The following is a 22,242-nucleotide window of genomic DNA, read 5'->3' on the forward strand; positions in this document are numbered from 1 at the left end:
TACTGCTCTATTTCAAAAATGCTAATTTTATAAACCTCACTTTGGGTATCATTTTTTTTTCTTTTTAATTTTTTTTATAAACATATATTTTTATCCTCAGGGGTACAGGTCTGTGAATCGCCAGGTTTACACACTTCACAGCACTCACCAAAGCACATACCCTCCCCAATGTCCATAACCCATCCCCCTTCTCCCAACCCCCCTCCTCCCAGCAGGGTATCATTTTTTGTATGTTTACCAAACCAAACTAAAATAAATTCTCTCTGAATTTCTGCGTTTTTTCAAGTTTCTGAGCTTGTTACTTTTGATTTTAAAAAAAATAGCTGCAAAATGGAAATAACATTCACCACTTAACCAACATATAAACATAATGCAAATGTATCTGTATATACAATGCTTCTGGACATTTGTGTTTAACAAGATAGAATTATGAAAATGAACATGGAGTTATTGGATTCTTGATAGTATGAATCAATTGTCCTTGTGAAAAATAGGTTGCAGCAAAATTATAAAATATTTACTCTGTAAAAATAACATCCTGGGTGCATCAAGTTCGATAAAGAGCCGCATAACCTTACCTGTTAACACGCACATTTTATTAGATGCTAAATAATTTAATGCATATAAACAATTCAAAGAATGTTAAATCACTCTAGTGTTTCTCCACTCATTCCAATTTTGTTGATTCTGCTACTACTTAAGCAAAGCTTAGTTAAAGAATGATAAAGTGTTGTTTATTGCCCATATTGCTTAACATAGTTTTTTCATATAATCACAGATACATTGAATGAGAATATACAAGGAAGAAGAAAATACATATCATTCAGCCCATTCTTAATTTACTTTACAATTTTCAAAATAATTCAAGACCCCATGATATTCCAATCTGACTGAATCTGAAAAAAACCCCAGACCATTGTATTGTATGAATAAATATAGTTCACTCTTGTAGTGTACCTTCAAATTTTGTAAATTATCTCATTTATATTTTAAACATTGTCATTTTCTTTGTCACATGTCAGAATATTTTATTATATTTTTATTTTGGCCTTATTTTTCTGTGTTTTATCATCAGTAGAATTAATTCTTCTCCTTCATGTCTCTTGCTTTCCCTTAGGACCTCCATTAGCCTTTGTCAAATCCTTGTTACCTCACCTATAAAGAAAATATCCTTCAAATTATTTTCCTTTCCTTAGTTTCTATTTTCCATATCTTTTTGATTTTTAAAAAAGATTTATTTATTTATTTGAGAGAGAGAGAGAGAGAGAGAGACAGTAAGTGCTCATATCAGGGGAGGGGTAGCAAGGAGAGGGAAACAATCTGGCTTCCCACGGAGTGGGGTGCTGAAGGCAGGACTTGATTCCAAGAACCCGAGAACATAACCTGAGCCAAAATTAAGAATTGGGTGCTCAACTAATTGAGCCACCAGGTGCCTCTCCATATTTTATTTTAATACTCCTTCATTAGTGCAATATCCCCATTCAAAACACATTATAGACACTTAAAAATCTGACCTGAGCCCCTTTGCTATCTTTTAATAATCTCTTTAAGAAAAATCACTTGTTTTAATGATAATGATAAATAGTCATCTATTAAAAATAAATACTTAATAATAAAAAAGTAAATATCTGGTTTCTGCATTTTAAAAAAGGTTCCTCTAAACTTCAGTTTATGGCATATCTTCCTCTCTCTCCTCCTCATATGATTCTAATAGTTCAAGTCCATTCAGGATCTCTTCATAAGCCATAATAAAAAAAATTGGAAAGTATTTCTAGCAATAGGAAGCAAATAAAAATTAAATATTTAGAAGTGGAGAAGTGATTATATAAAACATTACAGTTACTTCCCTGACTTCATTTAGAATATAAATTTAGAAATTAAGTAGATCATACACTTGAAAACCTCACACAACTATTCTTATTTCCTCCTTTATTTCTTTTATAAATGCCAAAAAGTCATTTTTTTTCTTTATTGCAGAATTTAGTTTGACTTATCTGTGTTATTTGAAGAAAAATGTTCATAATAATATCTTATCATTTTCTACTAATATTCCCAGTTCATATATTCCTTTTTATAGTCTCAAAAAAATTCTATCAAGCCCAATTTGTAATTTGATATTTCAACTTTTTTGCTAATTCAGTTTTCCCCTTCGGTAGCACATTTTTCTAATCTCAATCGGTAGATTAAGAGCAAGGTTACAGCCTGTGGATATCAGAGTTGAAATACAGTAAATCAGGTGTTCGTTGATTTTGTTAACTTACTGAAATAACCAACATGGGATTTAAAAAAAAAAAAATTTAATGGTTAAACTAGGGGATTCTGTCAATAATGAAGTTAGTAGTGTAGAAAGAATTATAAATTCTTTAGTAAATCAATTGGGATTGAAGGTTTGAGAGTTTTCTTCAACATTCAAGGCTAGAGAGTAGTTGCACTGATGAAAAATGCAAAGGTTTCTTTAGGTAGACAAAAGGGAACAACAGTCTTGAAGTAATAAACTGAATGAATTACCACTGTGTTGTAAAGACGCATTGGAGAAAAGTGGTCTACACTCCAGGACTCCAGAGGAAATAAGTATTGGATTAGAACAGAATTTTGCTGGAGGACACATCATGAGGTTTGGAGAGCACAGTGGAAGATGTAATGGGAGTCAAAGAGAGATGGAATTTTTAATACAATGGGAAGTATAAAAAACCCAAGAGCTAAAATTCTGGGTGATGATGGATGACTGGAGAGGTTTAGATTTAAGATACTGACCTAAAGAAGTATGGAAAGCTGGTGGAACTATTTCTTATGATCTCTTAGGGGAAGGGGATCCCCCTGTTTGGGGGATCCATATTTTAAATCTTCTGAAGTTGGACCAATTGTGACTTGGGTGAGAGAAGTTCACATACACGAGAACTTAAGATCTGTGGGCATCCCTTATAATTAGCTGTAAAAGGTCTTTTTTTTTTTTTTAAGATTTTTTTAAAAATTTATTTATTTGACAGACAGAGATCACAAGTAGGCAGAGAGACAGGCAGAGAGAGAGGGAGGAAGCAGGCTCACCGTGGAGCAGAGAGCCTGATGTGGGGCTCTATCCCAGGACCCTAGGATCATGACCTGAGCTGAAGGCAGAGGTTTTAACCCACTGAGCCACCCAGGTGCCCCTAGCTGTAAAAGGTCTTAGCCAGGGAAGAAATTTTCTAACTACTAACATCTGGAGCTCTGAAAATCTAGCTTAAAATCAAGTATATATGGAATTTTTTAGACTCCTTTATGGACACTAGGGCTAATCATGTTAAATGCTGATAATTTGTCAACTAAGTAAAAAATATACTATTTCAAATGCTTCTGACAATGGTGAAAAAGAAGAATGGGAAGTCATTATATGTCTCTGTATAATTCTTTCATGGAGTTAATGTTAAGGAGAGACAATAAATAAATTAATCTATGTTGTGCCCAGGCAAAACCAAAATTTTTAGGTTAGTACTTTCCCCTTTACATTAACTTAATTAAAAGGACCTATATAATTGATCCACTGTCTCTAAATGAAGACTTTAATAGGATTCTGTCTCACAAGTGTTCTTCTTTTTCTTTTTTTCTTTGCCTTAATAGTAGAATTTGACTTGTATTGATTATCTTTTCAGATGGGGTTTTTAGAAGAGTAGGTTTTTGGGGCTCATCTGCAGTCAGTTTGACCTTTTAAAGATGTTGAAACTATTATGCCATCTCTTTGATTAAAAATCTTCAATCTCTTCCCATTACTCCTGGGGAAGTGTGTGGGGGGGCAAACAAAATACCAAAGTCCTTATAATGTGTTATGTTGTGCTACATGGAGTGAGATTGGTCTATTTGTCCAGGCACATGCCTCCTCTCTCCATTTGATGTGTTCTAACTACTTATTTTTGTTTTGTTGTTGTTGTTGTTGCTGTTTTCTGTTTCTCTATGGGGCCATTTTTCATCTAGGCTCCTGCATTTGCTCATGCTCTTTTCTCCAAAGGCACAGCGTTTTTCATCATTTCACATTTTCATTTCATCACCAAACTCCCATTCAACTTGAGGTCTGAAAATGCAGATGGTGTTTTTTCAAGCAGGTTCCCTAAGAAAGTTAAGCTGTTTTGACACATGGTCCCATAGTGCTCTGAGTGCTTATCAGTCTGTGATTAAGCACTACTTACTTAATATCTGTCTGCTTCACACACTGTAAGTTCGATCAGTTGAAGTATTGTTTGTGTGCATGTAACTTAGTTACTTTTAATTCTTAGCACTTAGCATAATATTTGACCAAAATATCAGATGATTTGATTATTGCATATGGGTGTGTTAGCTAATATCAACCAATAGCTTTCAATAGTGTACATATTCCAGCAATTCCACTTTATAAAGTCATTTTGAAGAAACTGCTAAAGATGTATCAAATATTCAGTAAAGGATGATTTTATAGCATTTTTACAAAAAGAAAAATTTCAAAAACAAGTTCAAGTTCAGCAACAGGGGATTGGATAAAAAAAATTTGGTCTAGCTATACAGTAAAACTTCAGATAACTCAGAAATATGCTAAAGGTTAGTTATTTCAAAACATATCCATCTGTCCATCCATCCATCCATCCACCCATCCAACCATTTTCTCCTGTGATAGATACAAACAGAATGTAAGTATGGAATTATCTTTGTACTTCTTATATTTTCTAATATTTCAATGATATTAAAAGAAAAAATATGTAATACATATTAAAATAGTAAGATATAGATCACACAAACCAGTTTTTATTATATTTTTCAACTATTCCTTGTAGTTAATCTTCTATCCTTAAAGTTCGCATGTTTGGGTAAGTAAGAATTATGTTTTTTTTCCTCTGAAATCTCAACTGTGATTATTATACATTTGACCTAAATAAATACTGCTTGAATATGTATATATCAACAAATTTGGGTGTATATATTACTGGAAAGCAAGATTTTCCAAAAGTGTTAATATATATAGAATAAGGGAGTTTTATTTTATTGAATTTGGCAATAGAGATAAAATTTTAGTGTCTACTCTTTATTATAATTAATGTATTCTGAGTGACTATAATCTAAAAATATGTGTAATAGATAGCTAAGACTTTCAATACTGAATCAACCCATGAAAAGAAATGCTCTAAACCTCATGGTTGAGAACTGGGATGATATTGGGTTTGGGATGATATTGGGTTTGCACTCTTCCCCTAAGAAAGCCCAATCCTATTACTTTTTGTACTTTGTATTTTGCATAAATACAGAGATAGATTATCTAATGCTTTTCTGGACGAAGTGTGAAGTTTAAATATCTGTTGATTAACCATCCGACTCTTGATTTTGGCGCAGGTCATGAACTTAGAGTCATGAGGTTGAGCCCCAGACTGATTTCTGTACTGGGCTTGGAGCTTGCTTAAAACTCTTTCTCTCTCCCTTCCCCCCTCCCCACATCGTTCTTTCTCTAAAAAGAAAATAAAAGCAAGGAAATAAGTTTTTAGTAATTCTGTTCTTAAATAGTCTAAAACCATATATAAATAATAAATAAATATGAGTATGCTGCATTTATGGGACAGTACATACAATTTTATGGTTTTTAACATAATATTATTTGATCCATTCCTAATCTTAGAGAAAAATATTGCAATTCAACCTCCTGATGAATATCCAAACTTAGTTACAGAATGGATTCAAGGTGATAAACCCTTGAAAGCATTATAATGTGATTATTCTGCAAAGATAAAGTGAAACAAATATGATTATCTATAACAAGTTTAACAAATGATGAGTATGTGCTCACAAAGAATGTCCTACATAACTTCAAGCTAAAATAAAAGTAAATACAAATAAGTGATTTAAGATGGTAGTCATATCATAAATTCAGTTAGTAAAAAAGTTATACTTGTTTTATAAAATCTGCTTTATTTTTCATGTTTTAAAGTGGTAAACTTTTCTATCTCATTTAGTTAATTTTTAAAATAAAATTTAAAAGGGAATGACTATTAATCTATGACATTGAAGATACATAGATTATCTTATAAAGATTATTAGACATTATCTTACTTAGCTATAAATTAGTTCTCAATAAATATATGGGTGTCTAGGTAAGATAATATGTTTAAGATATAACATTTTTTTATAGATTAATAAATACAGCAATTTCTCTATCTAATCTTTGTTTCTGGCAGAGAGCTCCTAAAACCCTTGAATTCCTAAGGGATGAATGCTATAGAGGTGCTTTTTGTTATGTTAATGAGGTTACTTTCTGAAAAGCACCTAAGGATGGGGGATAGTTGCTCTTGAAATCAACATTGTGATTAGAGGGTTGGAACTCTTGGTCCAACCCCCAACTGCTATCTGGGGAGTGTAGAGGTGCTGAAGGTTGACACCAGCAATAATAGTCAATGAATTAATCAATCATGCCTATGTAATGAAGCCTCCATAAAAACCCAGAAGGGCTGGGGAACAGTCAAGGAAAGGGCTGTGCCTGAAAAGAACACCATTCTAGTAAATTAGTCCAACCTGAGGAGGGGTTCCTGGGAACTTCTAGTTTACAAATAGTCAGAAGTACAAAGTACAAAGTAAAAATCTGACCTTTCTACTTCATCCTTGCGCAGGGGCCATGCTAATCTTCTCTGTATCATTCCAATTTTAGTATATGTGCTGCCGAAGCGAGCACATGACCTTTCTACTTCAACCTGAAGTCCAAAGAGGTGGTCATGGAAACCTCCAACCTGGAGCCAGTTGTTTAGAAGCACAGGTGAGAACCTGGACTTGCGACTGGCATCTAAAGTGTGGGTGGGGAACAGCTTTACAGGATTGAACCCCTGACCTGTGGAATATGATGCTATCTCTGGGCAAATAGTGTCAGAATTGAGTTGAATTGTAGGACACCCAGCTGGTCCTGAGAATTGCCCGTTGGTGTGATGAAGCCCAGCCCCACCTCTATTCACTGGAATTGAGTCCAGGGACCCCAAAAGACGTTAAGATTCTTGGGGCTTTGGGGATAATTACAGATAGATAGTTACAGATGGATGTTACATTGACATTTTCCATTGGCACTGACAACTAAATGTGAGTCAGAAACACCAAATCTCAGGCTCCACCCTAGATTTAGGGAAGCAAATCACTGATTTTAACAAGTTATGCAGGTGATTGTTATAAATGTTAAAGTTTGGGATGCATAGGATATGCGATATTTTCTTTGATTTAATGGAGGGTCAAGTCCATTAGGGTAACATGCCTAACATATTCACTTTTATATTTATATATTAATTAGCTAATTCACTCAACAAATCATCTGAAATTAGTACTAGACCTAAGAGTTGTAAAGGGATATTTGGCAGAGTATGAGAAAGGGAAATTAGGAGGCACAGGAGATTTCTTAACAATAAAAAATGCATTAAATATTGAGAGGATGAAATTTTGGATAATAACAAATTGCCTTGGCTTAGAGTCGAAGGTGAGAAATTGATTCTTTTTGATGGCCACAAATTATTTCCTCAGTTAGATGACTTTATTTAATATTGGAGACTTGGGCCATTTTTTACATCAGGCATCTAGCTGTCTGGCAAAATTCCCATATTACAGAAAGTGCTAAGTATATATTTGCTGTATGAAGGAATAACAAGTTTTTATACTTTTAATCATTTGAGGTTCATTGTTGTATGAACTCACTATAATGTTAATGGTATATTATAAATTAAATTAATAGCGAAGATTGCACTGATTAGGATGACTAGTAATTGGGAATTTTTAATCCCATATAAACTCCCTTAGATAGGGATAAGTTTCACTGATTTTTTGTTGTTGTTGTTGTTTGTTTTTGAGAGAGAGAGAGAAAACATGCACATGCATGCAAGTGAGCAGGATGGGAGGGACAGAGGGAGAACAAGAGAGAAAATTTTAAACAGGCTCCATGCCCAGCAAGGAGCCTAAGGCTGAGCTCAATCCCACGACCCTGCAATCATGACCTGAGCCAAAATCAAAAGTTGGAAGCTTAACCAGCTGAGCTACCCAGGCATCCAGATATTTTCATATAGTAAGCTAAAAAATAAAGATATTTCTTCAGGATCTGTGTAGTTAACATCTGTAAGGTAAGATAAACATTTCTCATATATATTCATTTACTATTATTATTATGAAAACCATACTTCTTCTTAATGCTTACGGCATGGTGACTATTATTTTCTGAGCACTAACATCCATAATTAATATAGTTGTTTAAAAAATCCTTTATTTATCCTATTTTAATTTTGATTGCCTTAAGAATTAGGTTATATGGGATAATACACATCATGATTCTCATCTTGTAATTTTGCATCTTCTATCTTAATATTTTGTAAGCAGAGTAAATATTTCTTTACATAAGACAATATACTTAGCCCCTGCAAGCAAAAACCTTATCGCCTAGAAAACAGAAGCAATTCCAGACCCGTGACAAGTTGTTCAAGTGTTTGCTAAATGAGTAAATAAATGCATTAAGTGTAAATTAGAAAATGTATAACCCATGAAAATAAGTTAATGCATTATAAGCAAAAGTTCTGTATATAAGTTCACAAGATTTCATATGAATCATTTTATATGATGGTATATATCATATGTGATGATTTATTACTGCCATTTATTTGCTATAGTTGTTAATAAGTGTGTTAGATACAATCACAAAATGTGTTCTGTCTACCAATTTACAAAGCTAAATTTTAAATAATTTCATTCTAAATTTTTGAGAAATTATCAGCATAGGGCTTTTTTAGTTGGTTTGTTTGTTTTTACTGAACTGTCCCTTACACAATATGCTGCAATTTTTTCAACTACCACTAAGATACTTGCATGACTTGCAGACATCAAATTAACAATACATCAGTAAATTCTCTCCTAGACTTTATTCTGAGTACGTGGCAGGTAACACATAATCCATAATCAGAATACAGAAAAAACAATTGCAGTATATCTTTCTCAAATATTCTTGCATTTTCTGAAATGCCCTAAAACCAAGTTATGATGTCTGCTGCAAATTCAGATAGACATTAAAAACTGAATATTTCATTGCATATATGTATTTCTTTGTTCATATATTGTACATACAGAGATCATGAGAAAATTAACTTACTACTTGAGGAGACTTAAAGAAAAAAAAAGTCATATTCCAGTGAGGGGTGAAAAATGCATTTTATTGAGTGTTTTGTCCATAGAGGTTTCCATCTAGATCAATAAAGCCTCTTTCAAATTCATCTCCTGTTTCTGGCAAAATTATAAAGATTTCTTTCTTTCTTTTTTTTTTTTCTATAAGACAACCACCACCTATCCTTGATTGGCTCAGTAAAATGCTACCACCTATTATCACTACATCTGTCTTTGGAATTCACTGTGTTCATGGTTTCAGTTATGCTATTTTTTCAATCATCTTGGGTTTTCCACTCACAATGCACTTTATTTTACAGTCAGTATAGCAAATGGTCAAATTCACTGAGAATTAACTAGTACAAAACTAATCCCTAAGATAGCCAAGACTGAAAATAATATATTCAATACACTAAAGAAATGATAGCCATTTGAGCTGCCTGTGATATTGTGATATAATAAGAAATATATATTTGAACTTTATTATGTCTCTGGATCCTAGCTAAAGGCTCTTAAAATCCTTGTAATTTCCTGAGTGTTGGAATGAGGGGAGCATCTTTTGTCATTCATAATAAACCCCTTTCACCTTACCTGCGTTTATGCTAATGAAGTGACTCTTTATGGGCTTCTCAGTAGCCTTGGGATGGGAGATGGTTGCCACAAGAACCAATCACCGGATTAGAACGTTGTAACTTTCTTCCCCACCCCCTGATCTCCAAGGTAGAGGGAGGGATGGAGCCTGAATTAATAACTGATCGTTCCTACATAATAGAAGCTACATAGACATCTAAACAGTAGAGTTCAAGCAGCTTCCAAGAAAGTATATATCACCAGGTCAGGAGCAAGGTAGACTCCACTGGGATAAAAGTTGCCGTCTCAGTATCCTCTGGACCTCTCCCTGTGTACCCCTTAATCTGGCAGTTTATTCTTATGCATTATAATAACCTTTATAGCAAACCAGTAGTAGTAAGTAAACTGTTTTCCCTGAATTCTGTGAGTCATTCTAGCAAATTATCAAACCTTGAGGGAACCGCTGAATTACATAGTCAGTGAGCCAGAAGAATGAGAGGCCTTGGACTTGGGATTTTTATCTGAAGTAGGGATGGTCTTGCAGAACTAAAGCCCTTAACATGGCTGGGTCTGCACTGGTCCTAGGTAGTCAGTGTAGGACTTGTAGGTCAACCAGTTGATGTATGGAGAGAACTGGAGAATTTCTTGGTGTGGAAAACCCACATATTTGGTGTCAAAACTGTTAAAGGTACAAACAGATCTTACTGCCCCAAAATATATTGACTCTAAATCATGATTACTTAAATGTCGTAAACAAGTCTAGGTCTGCAGCAGGACTAGCTGAGACTTATCATTCCAATAAGCAAAGCAGATGGAGTGTTGAGAAAAGAATTATTGAGCATTACTAAATGCTCAGCACTCTGGTATGTGTTTACCATATATTATCTATTTCGTCCTTGAAACAACTATATGAGAGATATTTTATGCATGAAAAATCTTTAGTGAGTAACTCATGCAAGCCACTAGCAATTTGAAAATAGGGGAAGACAAAACCAATGGTGAGGCCCTGCAGAAAAAGTTTTAAAGGATAGGAGTGTTGGGCTGAATGTAAATATCATTTATAAGAAATCTAAACTAGAATAAATCAAGAAATAAATAAACTGAACATATAGTTAGATAAGCATATTATTTTGCAAGCACCTGTGGAAAGCTTACATAGCGTCAGGAACTGTTGAAGCACTTAAAACTATTAACTCATTGAATCATTATAACAACCCAGACAGGTTAGGCATGTTTATTAACATCATGTTGTTTCATACGAGGAAATGTAGACACACAAAGAGAATGATTGCACAAATAACCCAAGGTCCAGTGCGTAGCAAGTGGTTCAAATTTTGTCAGTCTTGTTGCAGAATGTCAAGCCTCAAGGTCACAAGCAGCAGAGTTTTGAGTTCCATTGGAGATTTTAGGATAAATGGCAGGATAGAGTGGGCATATTTTTAAATCCCAGTGTTTGCACAGCTCAAGATTTAGGGGCAGGACCTTCATTCTATGGGAGAATTAAGTACCGAAAGATTTGAGCGTAAAATGGAAAGGGAAAAAGTCACAGGTTTTAGGGTAGAAAAAAAAAAAAAGCATGAACTTCATTATGAAAACCTGATATCCTGATATGCCAAGATAAAAATTAGCAATAACTCTGGTTAAATATGAGCCATTAATCTATTAATTAATCTATTAATCTATTGACATATATATATATACATATATATATATGTATATATATATACAAAATGTGTCCAGGAGAAGAATCAATGAAACAAGATGGGATTGGGAGGGAGACAAACCATAAGTGACTCTTAATCTCACAAAACAAACTGAGGGTTGCTGGGGGAGGGGGTTTGGGAGAAGGGGGTGGGATTATGGACATTGGGGAGGGTATGTGTCCAGAAAGCACTGAAGTCTTCTGCTACTGTAAGGAGCACGGAGTCCAAGAGGAGCATGACAAAAAGCTAATGACCTAAACAGACCATCATAAATGAAACCTAGTGGACTTTCCATTTTTCTCTAATACAATAATCTTAAACATTTGTTACACATTTGACCATTTTAAAAAATTCAATTAAGTATTACATAATTTTGTATTTACGGGAAAATTCCCTGAACAGAAAGAATAGATATTTTCATTCCAAACCTGTACAGGACTTGTGGTAGCTGTGTTACTAAAAGGATAAACCCCCTAAAAAAAATTCCTCACAGAATTTTAATGAACATGTTCCACGTAAAACTACTCAAACGATTTTGATCCTAGATAAGATGAAGAGTCAGAGGCTGCAGCACAAATTGGATACCATTAGAGTATCAAAATGGTTTTCTTATTTTCCAGCATGTATGTGACTTCTTCTATATATTACCAAGATTATGAATCAAAATGTCAGTGAAGTGCAGGTGTAGCCAAACAAACAAGTTGTAGATTCAGTTCATACATCATTGATCAATGAATGTTATCAATTTTCACACAGCCCAGGACCCTGATAACTTTCCTGTTGAGTGCATAGCATAAATTTTAAATGACCTAGGGCTCAGCATGCGGAGAATTGCTAAAAAGCACTCTCAATGCTCTAATAATATGCTGAATTACTACTTCACATAATAGAAGAAACTTTTAATGTAATCCTTAAGAGTTACCAAAAATAAATAGAAATGTACTTCTTTACATTTAAATCTTCTAAAGATCAGCTTCCAGATAAATGTCATATGAATATAGGTAAAATTTTTTTTTTCATAGTGGATTACTTCAGCTGCTCAAAAACCTATTAAATACAGATTGAATTAAAATAAGAATAACTGAAAATAGTTACCACAAGTGATATTTTTATATTCTTATTATGAATTTAGAAGATAGAAGTAGTCCTTAAAAAAGTACTGGACTGTCCCCTTGCATCAATGCAAGAACATCTGGATTGCAGTCATGGTGTCTACTACATCAAAATTGGCTGTCCCCTTGCAGATTATTGACATGATGCTATTGGGGATCTGTCTTCCTGTGCTCTCCCCACCTCCTCCTCATCTCCACAGCATGAAGGATCACACGATGATTGTTTGCTTCTTATCACAGATCACTGCAGCATTAATTGTAGCATCCAGGACCCAAGGGAGTAAATGAAACAGGAGGCCCACACTACAACTATAGGGATTCTTTTATAAAGTAGAAGAATCTATATCCTTCTGGAATTAGTGGGGGTGACATTTTCCATGTCTTTTCTACCCTGTTTTGTTTTTTTTCTTGTCCCTGACAAAAGTAGAAATTTCTTTCCTGTATCTGTCCAAAGTAGATGTGTGTCTTTCCAACCTTTTGCTGGTTGTTTGAAAGAACAACCTTTGTTCTTCCTCTTCTCTAAAATCCTTTTCTCTTTTAGTTCCAAACATTGGAACTCCTATTCTATGGTCAGCAACCTCCTTTATAGGCTTAAAATCTTCTTCTGGAGGACTTCTTTATTCTCTTGTCCTATACATATCAGGGTCTTAGCTCCTAACCATTGAACTTTTAAAAAAATCCAATGGTTTTAGGATTCATAAAACTTGAATACATGACTTGCTCCTGTCTTATAAGATGGCTTGCTTCTTCTTACAGTATACCAAGCTTCCAGTAGTCGCTCTCATTTATTTAAGATCTTGGTACCTGACTCAGTCTTAATTTTTATGGTCGCACTTTCCATGCATCAGTATGATTTCTCATCCTCACAGCTAACTCATTTAATATCCTGATCTCTCAGTCTCTGGAAGACTCTTTGACTGTTTCCTCTGTCATTTTTCTTGTAAAAATTCATATATTTATACATTGGAACTTACTAGCAGCCGAGGTGCATTCATCTCTGAAATTAATAATTCAAATGTTATTTAGCAGAACAAGATACAACCTACCATCAACACAATTTTACTCTGACTTTATTAAGAGTAATAGCTTGGGGCATCTGGGTGGCTCAGTGGGTTAAAGTTCTGCCTTCGGCTCGGGTCATGATCCCAGGGTCCTGGGATCAAGCCCCACATCGGGCTCTCTGCTCAGCAGGGAGCCTGCTTCCTCCCTCTCTCTCTGCCTCCCTCTGTGCCTACTTATAATCTCTCTCTCTCTAAAAAAAAATAAACAAAATCTTTAAAAAATAATAATAGCTTGATTTCCTTTCTTGTTATTTATGTATATTTCCTCACCCGTTACCATTTTTTCCCCTCTCTCAAACTACTATTATCACTGTAATGTATCTATGATCCTTTAGTTCTGTTATTCTCTTTGTAATAACTCATTATTTTCTCCTAATCTCTGTATCATCAAGAAACATTAGCATCTACTTGGTTATTTACATCAGTTGGTTATGAGTGATCCTGGACATTACATTCTCTTTGCCCTCATAGCCTGTGAATCATCAAGTTGCATAGATTTTTTTTCTTCATTTTTTAGAAGATTTATTTATTTGTGGGCACGTGCACGCGAGAGAGCATGGTGGGGAAAGGCAGAGGAAGAGGAAGAGAGAGTCTCAAGCAGACTCTGTGCTGAGTGAGGGGCATGAAATGGGGCTCCATCTCACAACCCTGAGATCACAACCTGGGCTGAAACCAAGAGTTTCAAAGTTGGTCGCTCAACCAATTGTACAACCCAGGCACCCCTGGATTTTGTCTCTAAATATACTATGACTTGTTTTATTTTTTCCCTCATCACCCCTCACCTAAACAACATAAACCACACACTGAAAGTATAGTGTGAAAAAATGAATGAAATATAGTTCGATATTTGTGGGCATAGTGAAACTCTTTTCAACTGTTCCTTTTGATTCTTAAGTTTATTTTGTATTTATATTTTTATACTAATGTAAGAATCAAGGGAACACTTCTTGTGCATTATTGATGATGCATACAGATAATGGCCTTATTTTAGCATTGTACTGATTTGACATTGGGAAATAATTACAAGGTAAAATTAATTTCATCCCTGCATCATTTTTTGAATTCTAAAAATTTTTGTCACTCTGCAGCAAGAGCGATCTTTTTCTTCTTAATTATTTGACTTTATATTTTTAGAGCAGTTTTTTACTTACAGGAAAATTGTGCCAAAAATATAGTCCTCATATAAGCCTTCTCAAGCCATCATGCACAGTTCCCCCATTATTAATACTTTGCATTAGTGTGATATATTTATTACAATTGATGAATTAATACTGAGGCATTATTATTAAAGTCCATAGTTTACATTAGAGTTCACTCTGTGTTAATAGTACATTCTGTTGGTCTTGAAAAATGTAAAATCACATGATTCCACGATTACATTTGTAGTACAGGAAAGTTTCACCACCTTAAAATCTCCCGTGCCATTTATTTATTCTTCCAATCTCCCCCTGGACCCCTGGCAACTTAGTTTTATCTTTCCCAAAACATCATAAAGTTGGAATCATACCGTATGTAGCCTTCTCAGACAGGTTTCTTTTACTTAACAATATGCACTTAAGGACCCTCCAGGTCCTTTCATAGAGTAGTCTTCTAAAAATAAAAATCACACCATGTCACTATCCTGCTTATAATGCCTTGATGCCTTACCATTGTTCTAAAATAGAGTCTGAAATCTTTAACAAAGTCTAAAACTAACTCTGTTACTCAAAGTGTAGTTTGAAGGGAAGAAAACACATTTTTGCCTAGGAGCAGTTTGTTCTAAATATAGATTCTCAGGTGCCACAGTGGTATTACTGAGTGATCATAGATATACTAGCAAGTTCACAAGGTTATTCAGATGCTCACTGAAAGTTGAAAACGCTATTGTTAATGGATCTCAGTGCTCTCTTTGCTGTGCACTCTCTGGCTAGCCCTGGTGTGGACCATTTTCCCATACCAAAGCCACCTAATAACAAAGAATTGCAATGTGCTAAAAACAAAAACCTTTAGTTATCTCCAGAAGAACATAATGTCATAGAGGATTTTTATTTAAAATAATATAAAGATAATAAATAGTAGTAATAAACAAAAATTCTACATTTTTAGTCAGAAATATTCTCAGAAGCAAATTACATTGAGTTTTATCTTTTAAAGCACATAAATGTCTTAACCATTTGCATTCTATACTAAAAATCTATGTAAGAAATATGAATGTATGTTGAAGATTTTTACCTTTATTCCTTTTTTTTTTCTTTAAGGCAATCTAAAAATATTTGAATCTCTATAGACATTTAACTTTAGGTTAACATTTATTTTTCTTTATATTTATGCCATATTCCCTTGATAAATAGTTGAGCTAATCCAGCTAGAAAAATAGAAAGTAATACATATTTTAATAAGAAACAAAAGACATAATAGCTTAGTCATCTCAAAACTTACCTAGCTAACTTTATCCACCTATCACATAATAGCTTAAAGATAATTTCCTCAGGGAAGCCTACTTTGAACTCATCAGCCAAGGCTAGATCCTTCTATTATATCCTTCACTGCACCATAGTATCCTTTGTAATGTAATACTTGATTTTTTGGTGTGTCAGTATCCCCACTAGATTGTAAATCCCATTAGCAATTTAGAATAGAGAGCATGTCTGTCTGATTTTCTGCAGCAACCTCAAGATCCAGGATGCTACTTAAATCACAGATGATGTATTCAATAAATATCTTTTCAGTTAATGTAAATGCAACTGCTGTGTGATGTCAGTGAATATTCTTACTTAGTCCCTACCACTTTAACATGTATGTCTACTGTCTTGTGCAAGGAAAATTGATTTCCAGAGGCAAATACTTTCAATTCCTTTTAAAGAAAGAGTAAAAAATGTGTTTCTTCCCCAAAACAGCATAAAATATATCCATAGTTGCTTTCTTCTTTATGTCTGGCCTCAAATTTAAATGATCCTTTTTGTCAAAGTTGAATGTAATCTACAAATTAATTTCCAAATTAATCACAAAGTTGGTATATTATTAGCAAGCATAGTGATCATTTTTATTCCTTCTCTTTGGATAGAATATCTTTTGGGACAAGTACTGAGGGTTGTTTTTTTGTTGTTATTTTTTGCTTTGTTTGGTCATTTGCTATTTGAGAGTAAGCACACAGCAGTTGCTCAATAAAAATTAATTTCATTTCCCCTCTATATCTGAAAGCCTCTTTTAGAATTTATCTTATAAGATTTTTAATAGTTCTTGTTTCTAGAGAAACTACTGTCTTTCTTGTGTATGAGTCCGCTGGAATGAAATGGCAGGTTCAATATCACCCAATAAAAAACAAAGATGAGTGACTCTTAATCTCACAAAACAAACTGAGGGTTGCCGGGGGGAGGGGGTTGGGGAGAAGGGGGTGGGATTATGGACATTGGGGAGGGTATGTGATTTGGTGAGTGCTGTGAAGTGTGTAAACCTGGTGATTCACAGACCTGGGGATAAAAATATATGTATATAAAAAATATATGTTTATAAAAAATAAAAAAAAAAAAAAAAAAAAAAAAACAAAGATGAAATAAAATGTAGGTCTCCTTAATCCCGGCTCACTACTCCCATCACAGCACCAGATTTCTTTGTGGAATAATAATGGGAAACTGCATTCTAACTTGCAAGCCAACAATAACCAAGATCATAATAGGGTGCATAGCTCCAAAGAAAAATGCCTAGCGTTTCAGCAATAAAGACAGGATAGATCCCTGAAATACTGCTTTCCTTGGGATTCAGAATTTATATTCAAAACATGGCAGTTGCTGTGAGACACAATAACACTTCCACAGCCCACTTTCAAAGGTCTCATAAATTAGATTCTTCCTTGGCTCAGTCAAAAATACTGTGTTCAGCAGTTTCAACAATGGAAGCTTCATCTAATTAAATTAAGTGCTGGAGAGACTCATGCCAGCAATCCTACCTCGAGCTGATAGACTCAGGTTCGCATTATTGCTAATCTGGCATGCAGCCGCCACCAGCACGATCACAGACACTGAGCCAACAATTTGATCGCAAGTAACTGAAAGACAAAAAAAGAGGCAATTTTCCTTTTAATGGGAAGCAGTCCTAACACAAAAATTTATATCTCATCCCTACCATGTATCTAGAACATTCTTTGGAAGGCCCGCTTGTTACTAAATTAGGCATTGAATTCTAAAAAAGAACGTGAGCTTATTACTATTTTAATATGATAGCTAATTTTCTTCCAAACCTATCTATATTGAAAATGGCAAATTTTGCTTGAAAAGTTTTTTCATACGGACATTTCTTGTAGTATATGGAAGATCTAGTCCTCTTCTCTTTGTGGGTTTGCTTTTCTTCTTTTTATTTTTTACTTGTTTGTGTATTTTCTTTAAGATAGCTGAAAAATGAAATTCAAAGGGAAACTTGCCACTAAGACAATTTCGAGTTAGAAATTTAACTTACTACATTTCTTTAATCTGGACGAACATTATATTTTTAGAATTTTAGGGCACTGATTTTTTTTTTTTCTCCAGTGAACTTACATATTTATATAATTTTATTTTCTAAAACTCATAATATAAAGTTGCCATAATTTTATTATCAGATTATTGATTTGATTCATAACTGAATTAAGACTGCTCATATAGTACTTGTGCAATCATTAGTAAATACATTTTTATAATCACTCTTTTGAGTCAGGGCCTCACCAAACAGCCAGGGTGTATAAATGAAAGAAAACAAAAGGCTTAATGTGTATTAACATAACTGGGCATATGATCACTTTTGGTCTTTCCTGTTAGATATAATCTGTTTTTAGGAAACCTTTTTAAGAATTTCACTCCTTTAAGAAACAGTGAATAATATTAAACTGTAAATATACCAATGCAGGAAAGAGGAGTAAGATCTAATTATCACGCAGAAGAATTAATATGATATTTTTCTGTGACTTTTGAAACACACTAAAGATTGTAAGTTTTGTGATGGGGTCAGGAGAGACCACACAATTTGGGAATTGTGGGAATGAAAAGGTCTGTCAAAGGTATGGACTTTAAATGTCAGGGGGAAAGACTAAGGCTGTAAACGCAGCTCTCGTTCAGACTCTGAGATTCCAGGGACTATATAAAGATGGTATTTTGATTTGCTACATATAACGACTCTAAGGAAAATACAGAATGATAATAAGTGGCTTATAAGGATACTGGGCTGAAATGTCAAATGTCAATTTAAGAGAAAAGAGTATGCAATCTTAAAAAACGTTAATACAAGATGCATCTTAACAAGGTCTACAGGTGATTGGTATGAAAGCTAAAGTTTGGGAAACATGGGATTATGTGATATTTCCTTGGAGTTAGTAGGCCATGAAGTCCATTAGGATGATATTCCTAATATGCTGACTTTTATATTCATATGTTAATTAATTTATTCTCTCAACAAATACCCTGAAGTTAGTATTACATCTATTGGGAGTTCCAAGGAGATGCAGGACAAAATTTGATAGGAAAAAAAATATATAAAGATATGGGAAATTAACAGTAATGGATACACTGACATTCTTTCTCTAATCACAGCTTAAGACTTCATTATCCCATTTTATTGAGGCAGGTTATATAATTATATAATTTATGTGCTGCACTCTATTGAGCTGAGTCATTAGGATGGTTTTCAGTTTAATATGTCCTCCTCTTTTAATAGCAGAACTTTTAATGAGTCTTCAGATATTTACTTAGGATGATAATGGAAAATTCCAATCTGTGCAGTTTGATGGTCATCAGTTACTATTAATGGCTGCTAGAATGCCATATTATCCAACTCCTACTAAATATTTTACCGGGGTTTTTCTGTTGAAACCTAGGTCCAAAGCCAAGACTACCACTTAGCTACCCCAGATATTTAAGGAAATATTTACTCACCAATATTTTTCTCAATGTAAAATGTCTGAATTATTACAGACATTTAATAAATGTATAGGCATAAAAATCTTTTTCTTTTCAGGTCTTCTACACATTGTCAAGTATGAAGAGGGGTCCTTCAGATAATCAGGATCAAACACTGATAAACACTAAAATCTGTATTTATAGTAGGAAACTATCAGACACATACAATACAGCTTACAAAAGCCTCTTGGCCCAACTCTCGTTATCAGCCCCTGTTGCAAGCCAAGCTATGCTGCCTAGGCTTAGACCAGCTTAGCATGCAGCTCTCACTTAATGCAAAGTAAATCTTTGTTCCAGCTCAGAGGTTCCTATGACTCTATGCTCTGGGGCCCCAAGGGAATCAGCTCAGCACTCATTATATAACCCAAATGCCTGGGATTTAAGTCCAAGGGGCCACTTTCATTCAATGGGAGAATGAAGCCGAGGGATAAGTGCTTTCGATTTTTGCCTTCTAGGCCGACTGTCCTGAATGACATCTTACAGTCTTCTCTGACATTCTCAACATTTCAAACACCAGTCACCAGTAGCAGCTGCAAAATGGGTAACATATCCTCCTGACTTGCCTTCCTCTACTCCCTGATTACTTCCCTATGTTGGTCACTTGTGTTCCTTTGGATCAGTTCCTAAGTAAACCATTAGTATACGACCTTGTGTCCTGAGTCAGCTTTTAGTGAAAAAGAAAATGAAAAAAAAAATATATATATATATATATGCACATGAAAAATTTGTGTTCAACTATATTCTTATAAGCACTTTCTCTCTTATACATTTGCTTGTATATGAAAGAAATGAAATATCCTACCAGTCAAGAAGGCTTTCAGTTTCCCAGTAAGGATTACACAATTACTAGCCATGTATCTCTAGAGTTTCCAGGCTGTACTGTGGATTTTTTGTTGTTGTTCTTATTTTATTTTTATTTTTTTGGTCAGGTGCTGAGTTTTCCTGGGTGTGATTGTCCTTTGACAGCTCATCAGATAAACCGTCCAAGAAATCTTGTGGCTGTCATGAAAAAGCCTTTTTTTCATTACCAAATTTAAACCTTCTCACTTTCAGACCTATTTATAAATAGTGGAGAGCAGTGAGTGTAATCAATAAACCCCTCAATCAAGGTATGAAAGAACACCATATCATCAGACAGTTGTAATGGGGTTGGGAAGGGTCAGCAAAGGGCAGCGAGGATGATGAAGGGGATGAAGTGGCTTTCCTGTGAGTTTAAACTAAATCATCTGGTCATAATGTGACTTAGATTTAACTTTTGCTAGAGTTGAAAGTCTATGTAAAGTCACAGAGTGTTTACAGAAGAGGATAATACGTTCTCCAACTTTCACAGTGTTGGAACTATGATGCATGCTTCACCTACTAAACGGTGCCTTTTGAAGACACATTATTAAGAGTGCCCCCTTAAACCTATGGTTTGCGGAGTTATTATTACCCCATGAGGTGCTCTCCATAGAAATTATTGACAGGATCGCAAAAAACTATGGATGATAAATATTCCTACGTGTTTGCCCTAACAATCTGGCACAAGAAAGAGCGAATCTTTGACCTACAAAGGTGGTTTTCATGGTAGACAGAAACCCTGCATGTGTGTTCCTGGCAGGAATGAGTTTGAGAATATCGTGTTGAATTGGTAGACCATGCGCTGACAGAAAAATACATATGAAATGTCTAGCTTATATCATTATTGACACAGAGTCAAAATCATGAAGTTGGGCACCTGGGTAGCTCAGTGGGCTAAGCCTCTGCCTTCCCCTCAGGTCATGATCTCAGGGTCCTGGGTCCAAGTCCCGCATCAGGGTTTCTGCTCAGCGGGGAGTCTGCTTCCTCCTCTCTCTCTCTCTGCCTGCCTCTCTGCCTACTTGTGACCTCTCTCTCTCTGTCAAATGGATAAATAAAGTTTTGAAAAATCATGAAATTATTTATAAAATTCTCTCTTTATATTTCATTTACCCACTTCTACCTCCAGAATCAGGACTTCCACTGATCTTTACCTGGAGAAAGTCAGAGTGGTCAAAAAAGAGGTGATTCCCTCTTGTGTTTTAAATCCCATGGACCTTTAAGCTTTTACCTTCAAGCATAATTGTTGAAACATGAAGAGCTATGAGGAAGAAAATTAGTTTAATTTTTATATAAAATTAGTTTAATTTTTATATAACATTTCTACCTACTGGATCTTGAGTGTTTGGTAAATCTAATTATCACTTGCTGAGATCAGCTATATGTCCTTTTAAGATGAATCAGATAATGTTTATACCTGTATTTCACTAATATTTTCAAGACCATTTTAAGAAGGATAAATAGACACAATAAGGCACTCTAGGCAATTGAAAATGATTTCTTAAATGGAAAGTGCACATCTACGGAGAATGCTTTATTTTTTGTCATCAGCTATAACCTTTTGTAAATTTAATTCTTACTTGTGGCTTGTACATATAATACATTCACTTGTTCCTGTCTCTGGAAACAACGAAACGGTTTTTTTGTATATCTTCTAGATATATTCTATGCACACACAAAAAATTACGTTTGCTTTTTCTGTGAGTGTTTCCTGTGATAATTTAAAGATATAATTTTGGTCCAATGACAACTTTCAAAATTTAAGTGTGCAAGAGTTTTCTTTTTCTTTTTTTTTTTTTTAAAGATTTTATTTATTTATTTGACAGAGCGCGATCACAAGTAGGCAGAGAGGCAGGCAGAGAGAGAGAGAGGAGGAAGCAGGCTCCCTGCTGAGCAGAGAGCCCGATTCGGGGCTCGATCCCAGGACCCTGAGATCATGACCTGAGCCGAAGGCAGC

General features: G+C 34.6%; 1 non-coding gene across 1 annotated transcript; it reads right to left on the reverse strand.

Moving 5' to 3' along the window:
- Positions 1-6,548: 6,548 nt before the first annotated feature.
- On the reverse strand, positions 6,549-6,655 carry LOC131826138 (U6 spliceosomal RNA). The gene has a single exon (XR_009351433.1). It is a non-coding gene; the product is annotated as a U6 spliceosomal RNA (small nuclear RNA).
- Positions 6,656-22,242: the final 15,587 nt, after the last annotated feature.

Source organism: Mustela lutreola, chromosome 2, assembly GCF_030435805.1.
Source record: "Mustela lutreola isolate mMusLut2 chromosome 2, mMusLut2.pri, whole genome shotgun sequence".
Taxonomy (NCBI): domain Eukaryota; kingdom Metazoa; phylum Chordata; class Mammalia; order Carnivora; family Mustelidae; genus Mustela; species Mustela lutreola.